The 8,873-nt window shown below is 39.7% G+C and overlaps 1 pseudogene; it reads right to left on the bottom strand.

Annotated features, from left to right (window-relative positions):
• Positions 1-230: 230 nt before the first annotated feature.
• Positions 231-1,755, bottom strand: LOC119540557 (annotated as a pseudogene).
• Positions 1,756-8,873: the final 7,118 nt, after the last annotated feature.

Below are 8,873 nucleotides of genomic sequence, written 5' to 3'. Positions count from 1 at the left end.
ACAGTTATCTGTCTGTTTATTCTGGCTTATTTCACTCAACATCATGTCTTCAAGGTTCATCCTTGCTGTTGCATATATCTGGATTCCATTCCTTTTTTTTTTGTCCTCAGAAAATTTTATTAAGTATAAAAAGTTTTACACCTGTGATACACTAAGATGTTAGGAGTGGGGCTTCTTCTTAAAGAAATTATCCTTCAGTGTTTGATTGTTGGTTTAGAAACTGTGAAGGTTTAGGCTTTCTTCATTACAGGCTTGAAGAGATCATACTCTCGGTCCAGGCTGGGGAGAATTATGCCATCTTCTTCCACAAAACAGTGGCTCTCGATAATGCTCAAAGAAGTCTGGGCAATATGATGGTTCTCGTGAAGTTGTAATGCCTCAATTTTATCCAGCCCTCCAAGCTCTGCCATCAGAAGACACAGGTTCTCCTTCTCTGAAAGTTTATCTGATGCCTAGAGGATATGAGATGGTATCAAGGATGATGAGGAAAATGTTGTCTTGGACAGTGAGCAGATTCACCCGTGGCTCTAAGACTCCAGAGTGGACCAGCTGGACCAAGTTGTCCATGGTTCCACCAGTTGTGAAGTTAGCCACAATCCAAACAGCCTCTTTCTGGACTTTAAACTCTCCATTTTTTAGCAGAGCCACTAAGGATGGCAGTGTGCCATGAGCAATCATCTGCTGGATGTGCTGGGAAGGCCCTGCAGCCATGTTGTTCAGGGCCCAGACTGCTTCCTTCCGGATGGAAGAACTGGGGTGACCCAGGAGCTGGGGCATCATGCTCAGCAAGCCAGCATCAGTGGCCACCTGGATCTGGTAATCTGCTTCCGAGACAATGTTCCCTACAGTGCAGAGAGAAGGGATCAAGACACTGAGTTCTGAGCTTCTCATAAGGTGGACCAGCCTGGGCAGGACCCCCGTGTCAACCACTTGGCCGATGCACTCCTTGCAGCCATCAGTGAGGCAGGACAGGGCCCAGCAGGTGTCTGAGAGAAACTCACTGTCATAGTGCTGCAAGAGGTTGGAGAGAACGGGCAGTATTTGCTTCACCGCTTTGGGGCAAGTGTATGGGTTCTTGTTCTGGCACAGGTTGAACAAGATCCACTTGATATTCTGCAGAAACATGATTGGTATGGTTGACAAAAGCAGGGACAACAGATGTGGGATGGCGTTGCTCGAGATAATGATGTTTCTGAACTCTGGGCCATCACCTGCTATGTTATCCAGAGCCCACACTGCCTGTTGACACACAGTCAAGTCAGGGGAAGACAGGGGCTCCACCAAGGGCTGGATGGCTCCTCCCTTCACAACAGCTTGGGTCTGCTCTGATGTCCCTGAAGCAATGTTGGTCAGAGCCCAGGCTGCCTCGAACTGCAAGCAGGAGTAAGGGATGACCAGGAACTCCACCATCTAGTGAATGAGCCCCGCTTCAATGATCAGTTTTAAAGGGGGGTTCCTTTCCTGGCACAGCATTTTTCTGGCTGCCTGTGTAGCCTGGAAACATAAGTCTGGATCTGAGTTGTTCATTCCATTGATGATTTCATCCAAGGTGAGGCTGACCTCTTTTACGGGTTTCTCAGCAGGTGGCTCAGGGAAAAGCTCAGAGATGTTCCTTCTCTTTAAGGCCTGCTCATCCTTCTTGGCCTTCTGGAGCTCCAGACTGACTGCCGTCCGCTGTTGCCACCTCACAGTTGCATCTTTGCCTCGGTACTTAAATGTCCTTAGCTTCTCTTCTGGAGCTTCTAAAGTAGGCATATTGACTGGAAGAAGTAAATCACCATTTTATTTAGGGATATTCTGCAAACCCAGCCATGAAGCAGACCCTTCTTGCTTTCACAGTCTTCTCCAGTCTCAGCTCATATTGGGTTTTCTTCTCTTCACGTTGCCATCTGTAGAATTGGAGGATGGCTGTCGGGTCAGTCTTTAATAGTTGCATGAAAATGTTGAGCCAGAGGTCCTGCATTCTCTTGGAGCCACCATTCCATTCCTTTTTATGGCTAAATAATATTCCATTGTATGTGTATACCACATTTTATTTATCCATTCATTGATTGATGGACACTTGGGTCACTTCCATCTTTTGGCAAATTTGAATAATGCTGTTATGAACATTGGTGTGCAAATATATGTTTGAGTCCATGCTTTCAATTCTTTGGCATATATATCTATTAGTGGAATTCCAGGACATATGATAGTTCTATACTTAGCTTTCTGGAAAACAGCCAAACTGTCTTTCAGAGCAGCCTCACCATATTACATTGCCACCAGCAGTGAATGAGTTTTCCTGTTTCTCTGCATCCTCTCCAACACTTTTTTATTTTGTTTTGTTTTGTTTTGTTTGTAATTGCAGCCATTGTAATGCTTTGTGAAATCAAATCACATTGGGGCTTTGATTTGCATTTCCCTGATAGCTAATGTAGAGCACCTTTTTATGTGCTTTCCGGTCATTTGTATATCTTTGTTGGAAAGATGTCTCTTCAAATATTTTGCCCATTTTTAAATTGGCCAATTGGCTGTGGATTTTTCATGTATGCCTTTTAACATGTTGAGGCAGTGTCCTTCTGTTTCTGGTGCTTTAAGTGTTTTTATCATGAAAGGTTGCTGTATTTTGTCAAATGCTTTTTCTGCATTGATTGAGATAATCACATGATTTTTTCCTTTCATTTTGTTAATGTGGTGTTAATTGATTTTCTAATGTTGAGCCAAACTTGCATACCAGGTATAAATTCCACTTGATCACGGTGTATAATTCTTTTAATATGTTGTTGATTTAGTTTACTAGCATTTTGTTGAGAATTTTTGCATCTATAATCATAAGAGACTGTTCCGTTTTGCTAATTCTGCTGTTATGAAAAATACCAGAAATGGATTGGCTTTTATAAAGACGATTTATTTAGTTACAAATTTACAGTCCTAAGGCCAAAAAAGTATCCAATCTAAGGCAACAACAAGAGGATACCTTCACTGAAGAACACCGTTGGCGTCTAGAATACCTCTGTCAGCTGGGAAGGCATGTGGCTGGCATCTGCTGTTCCTTTGCTCCTGGGTTGCATTTCAAAATGGCCCTCTCCAAAATATCTCTGGATTTCTCTTAGTGCCTCTCTCTCAGCTCCTGTGAATCCTTGCTTCTTTGTCCCAGGATGTTTCTTTCTAAGCATCTGGGGGTCTTGTCATAGCTTCTCTGGGGTAAACTCTTGGCTTCATCTTTTAGCTTAGCATCTCCAAATATCCTTCTGCTGCATCTCCAAGCATCTCAAGGCATCAGCAAGAATCTTGGGTTCAGATCTTGAGTTCTTTTAAGTAATACAGTGAACCAATCAAGACCCACCCTGAGAGGACAGGGTCTACGCCTCCATGGAAATAATTTAATCAAAGGTATCACCCACAGTTGAGTAAGTCACATCTCCATGGAAGCAATCAAGAGGTTCCACCCAACAAGATTGGGTTAAAAGATAATGACTTATTGGTCTGTAGCTTTATTTTATTGTGGTAACTTTACCTGGCTTTGGTATGAGGGTGATGTTGGGTTTGTAGAATGAATTAGCGAATATTCCATCCTCTTCAATATTTTTGAAAGATTTGAGAAGAATTGGGGTTAAGTCTTCTCGGAATGTTTGGTAGAATTCCCCTATGAAGTCTTCTGGTCCTGAGTTTCCCTTGTTGAGGGGTTTTGGATTACTGATTCAATCTCTTTACTAGGCTCCACGGTGCCCACAGGTATAAATCAGGAAGGGTGCAAGGGCTACTTCCATGGCTCCCCAAAGCTGAGCTTTTTAGGTTTGCCCAGTAAATGCAGCTGTTCAACTAATCTAGCCACCCTGGAGAAGCACAGCATCCTTCATTATCCTCCACTGCCACCCTTGTCCAGGGTAGTTTGGAACAATGGCTGCCACTGCCTTTGTCTGTGCAGCAGGCATAGAAACAATGGCTGTCTTAGAGCTGGCCCCAGTGATATGAAGTTGCTAATTAAAAGTCAAGATGAATGATCAGCTGTGCCCACCCCTGGTCTTGGGGAAGAGGATTTTTTATGTCCCCCCTTTCTGTTACCATCAAGCGAGCCAGGGACTGGACATTGCCACTAGAATGGGGGATGGGCACTGGTAGCTGCTGTGAGAGAGAGAAATTTACTGTTCTTTACCATAATTTATCAGCCTCTTGCTCTTGTTTTTCCCTGGATGCTCTACAGTGTTCTTCTGGTCTCTGGCGTTTCAAAATCTTTGTTTCAGACAGTTGCCTCCATTTAATACTGTTCTGGTAGAAAGATTGTGTCCTGGAGCTCTCTATTCTACCATGTTCCCACAGTCCTCTCAATATTCTTAAATAATACTGCAAATGTACATATAGAGCCTATATAAACTTTGAGAAATAGCATGAAACTGGATTAAAATAGATGTGAATGAATGTATACCTAACGAATATCTAACTAAAGAGGAAATTTTACTAAAATTATGTGAAGGGTGACAGAAAAATAAACATACACACTCTGACCAAATAGTTAAAAACCAATGTTATTTAATGCACGTTTCCTCAGATAAACTTACATTGTATTCAAAAGAGTTAAAACAATAACAAAAGTGTATTTTTTACTTTGTTTTCTACCTAAATATTTAGCAAATAGTTCAGAAATCAGTTGATAAGACATGCGTCCCCTATTTTCAGTCCTCTTGACTCTCAAATGGGTTTGCCAGGTGAAGTTTACCATTCTTCTATCTGCCATTTTCCTAAAGTTCTCTTGCCACCTTTAATTCTTGATATTTTATTGCTTGCTCTGTATTCCATATTTACATAGGCTTGCTGGCCACTCTGCCATCCACCCATCCCACTCCCCCAACCCCAACAGTAATATTGTCATCCTACTAAATGGGAAGAAAAATCTACCACCCAGTTTGTCAGTAGTATTACAATAGGCTCAAAGCAGAACAAGTTTGCTCTCTCATTATCTTCTCTACTTCTCATTATTTTTGTTATCATTAAAGCCTCTATTCCACAGGACCTTGTTGGGTCCCCTAGAGCTTGAGGATGGGGGAAGAAAATTGTGAGGGTATCATGAGAAATTCATAATCTGTTTTATCCAAAATTACTTAAGCATATTCTTCTGACTCTCTGTCCTTATCTCAAGCTTGAACATCTTGATTCTCTTTTAACATTACATCATTACCTTATAATAGTATTTTGAACCCAACCCTACCTTGATATTTGGACTTATCTGAATAGCTCTTGGTAAAATTTTCTCATTTGGACTGTCTAGTAATCAGACAAACTTATATTATAATGAGTTTTAAAGAACTGTTGGTCAGACCTTTAAGGGTGCACAGGTTTGAAATAAATATATACAGGCTCTTTCTTTACTTGTTAATGAACCATTTCAATGTAAGTAATTGTGACTGCATTTGGGTATCTACTTAGGAGATAGTGTCTCCCTTCATAACAGGAAATAAGGGAGTGTAAATATTACTGAACTTAATAAGCCAAAATTCTCTTGCAACTCTGTGTATATATGTGTGAATACATTGGGCTTTAAATATGTAAAGGCTGGTTCTGTAATCTATTCTTAAATAATGAGTTCTTTTAAACTTTCTCTGTACTATTATTCTCTTTCACTTTCTTTATAGGTTCACCTGATTGGATATTCCCCTCATTTATTTATTCAATAAATATTTTTTATGCACCAAGTACATGCTAGACACTGTTCTTGTGCCTGGGAATACAGAAAGGAACAAACACAAATTACTTGGCTGCACAGATCTAATATTATAATGGGATATACAGATTAAAATCATGTAAACATATTCTAAGTGATATAAATCATGTAGTGATAAGGAATTTCAAGAAAAATGAAGATGAGCATAGAGAGTAACATGTATTATTTCAGATAGAGTGTTGGGAAGATTCTCTGTAAAGGTCACATTTGAATAGAACTTGAGTGATGTGAGAGAACAAATCTTGGGTTGGATCAGCATTCCCTTATGCAGATGTCCTGAGATGGGCACACGCTTGGCCTATTCAGGAAACAGAAATGTGGTCAATGTGGCTGCAAGGCAGTAAACAACAGTGAGGTTATAAGAAAGTAGCCAAAAGGTAAGCCTGGGTCAAGATCCTTAAGCTCTTATGATGAGGTCTTTGGTGACATTCTGATTGCAAAAGAAAGTCAGTGGAATCTTGTGAGTAGGGCAGTGGCATAATTTGAATTACAGTTTTGAAGTTTTAGTCTTATTTCTGTGTGGAGGATAGACTCTTACAGAGCAACAGTGGAACCAGTGATAAGACTATCATAGATATTAAGTGATTTAGAGATGACCATAGCTTGGAAGTAGGATGATAGTAGTAGAGGTGTAAGAAGTGGTCAGAATTTGAATGTTGCAAGTAGAAGCAGCAAGACTTAATGATCATGGCAGGGCAAGATGGCAGCACAGGGAGTGGTAGAATTTAGTTAGCCCCCTACAGCAACTAGTAAATAGCAAGCAATAACTAGAAAAATAGTCTGGAACAATGATAGAAGGACATCCATAACTGAACATGCATCATACACCAGCCTGGAATGGGTGGAATGGCTGAGATCACAGCATAGAACATAAGTAAAGCTCCCCAAACTGTAGTGTTTGTGCCCCTCCCCACCCACCAGCATGGCAGGCTGAGTTGGAAAACTTCACTGTGGGAAAAAGAAGCAGTCCCTGCTAGGAGCAAGGGAATCTAGCTCAACCAAGCTCCAATTGTGGTTTTAATTAACAAATTTGGACTACTGAATACATGCTACAAGCACAGATAAACCTGGAGCAAGCAGAAAAGGAGCCCAGAGCTTTCTCCTGGCAGAGAAGAGGTGGGCCTAATGGAAAAAAATACATAAATAAATGAAAACAGTGGATTTTGGAGTCTGCTAAGCTCAGAATACTGGAAAAGGGCTGTGTCTCAAGAAAAGGGGCACACAGAACCAGGTACCAACTCCATTTAATAACATAAATATAATAATACTGTTTCACCAACTGTAACAAAGGTGCCACATTAATGTAAAGTGTTAATGATAGGGAAAGCTGTGCATGTGATGCGAGAGGTGGTATATGGGAACTCTATTTTCTGTCAACCTACAACTTCTCTAAAAAATATTTAAAAGACAATTTAGACAAACAGGACAATCCTTTGAAAAGATCAGTTGTGGAATATTGTTCTGACTCTGTTTGCCCAAAAATTTATCTTACCTTTCAATCATAAGGTGTTTTAAACATCTTCAATCAATCAGGCTGGAACTGAAGTTAACCATTATTTACAATGAACCAGTTGCCTGTAGTGGGATTATATTAGAAAACATATTTCTTAACACAGACTTAGTCATGCTCTAAATATTTTCCAAATTACACCAGCCTCTAGAATTAATCTTTTTTAAACAATGCTTTTGCAATTTCAAGATGATTTAAAGTAGAAAAATTCTTCCTTTTCTATCTCAAGATATGAATAATAACTGTTGAATGAAGAAATTCCTGATGGTGAATTATGAAGATAGAAAACCACAGGCATCAATCATCACTGAACAGTGTGGTGTCTTGAAAAGCATGGAAAGTCAGGAGTAATTAGAATTTTTAAGTACTCAGGTTCTTGTCACTGGATTATACTTTTATTCTAATTATTCTCAACAGTAAACAACTCTGAAAACAAACTTAATTCTAACTCTATTACTTTATAAAGTCATATTTAAGCAATCTGGACTCATTAACTCACCTCCTATCAACTTTCTGCATTTCAATGTTGCCAAAAGACAACAGGAAGCAAATTTCTCTAGCATTCTGTAACTGCCTACTGATTCTCTCCATTATCACTTTACTGTCACCTCTTGCCATAAATTGGTTTGTACCAGAGGGAATTAAGATAATGAGTCAAGATTACAATAAAATCCTGTGGACAACAGTTTGTTTCTTTGAATGCAACTGTTGATAAAGCAATCGCAATAACTATTACCCTACCCACACCACCACCACCCCAAAATAGTAGATATACAGAAGACAAAACAAATAGAACTCTGTCCTTTACATACTATGTACCTGTAATAAATAAATAAGTAAAAACAATAACACAAAGTTATGAGTGGGACAAACAAGCTTATAACATGTGCAGGGGTTAACACATTTCTTTGCCAAAACATCTCATTAACATACCTCTTGGAAGGCAGTGTATACTGTCACAACAAGGGATTTTCTGGCCAAAGTAGTTGATGCATCATGAATACAAAGAAAAAATTTCACCATGAGCTCATCTCCTTCACTGTATTTTCTCACAGATTGTTAAAAATTTTTCTACATGAGCACAAAGTGCAAGAAACATGAGAAAAGATCCCGGGACATATAGATCTCCCACCTCAAAACAGTTGATGAGGTGGAAGGGATTCTGATTTTGCTTTTCCCCCTTTTCCTATAGACTTTTCATGCCCTCTGTTGGTTCTTTTTGGGGGTTCATCCTGAGGTGTCTTGAATCCAGGACTTGCTGGCAACAGCATTCCTGGTTTTCCATTTATTCTCTCCATTGTCCTGGTCATAGAAGTGGCAGAGCATAGGGGCCAGTGTTACACATTCTATCCAATCTGTTTCTAACTGTATGGCTTACCAACTTAATTGTCCTGTGCCTGGTTTCTGCATCTGTATGATGGTGTTAATAGGAGTATCTTTCTCAAAAGTTTTTTTGTGGGTACTAAATGCATTAAATGAAATTACACTTATCAAGCATTTAGAACAGAGCCCAGAAGAGTATGCTCTGTGACAAAGTGCATATGAAAATATACCATTATTTATAAGGTGAGTAGGAAAGTGTGTGAGGCCCTTTTTAAAATTCAGATGTTGCCCCTTAGACAGTGAACTAAAGAGAAAATTGGAAGCATATATGGAGGACAA

Source organism: Choloepus didactylus, chromosome 7, assembly GCF_015220235.1.
Source record: "Choloepus didactylus isolate mChoDid1 chromosome 7, mChoDid1.pri, whole genome shotgun sequence".
Lineage (NCBI taxonomy): Eukaryota > Metazoa > Chordata > Mammalia > Pilosa > Megalonychidae > Choloepus > Choloepus didactylus.
This window is presented reverse-complemented; position numbering and strand designations above follow the sequence as displayed.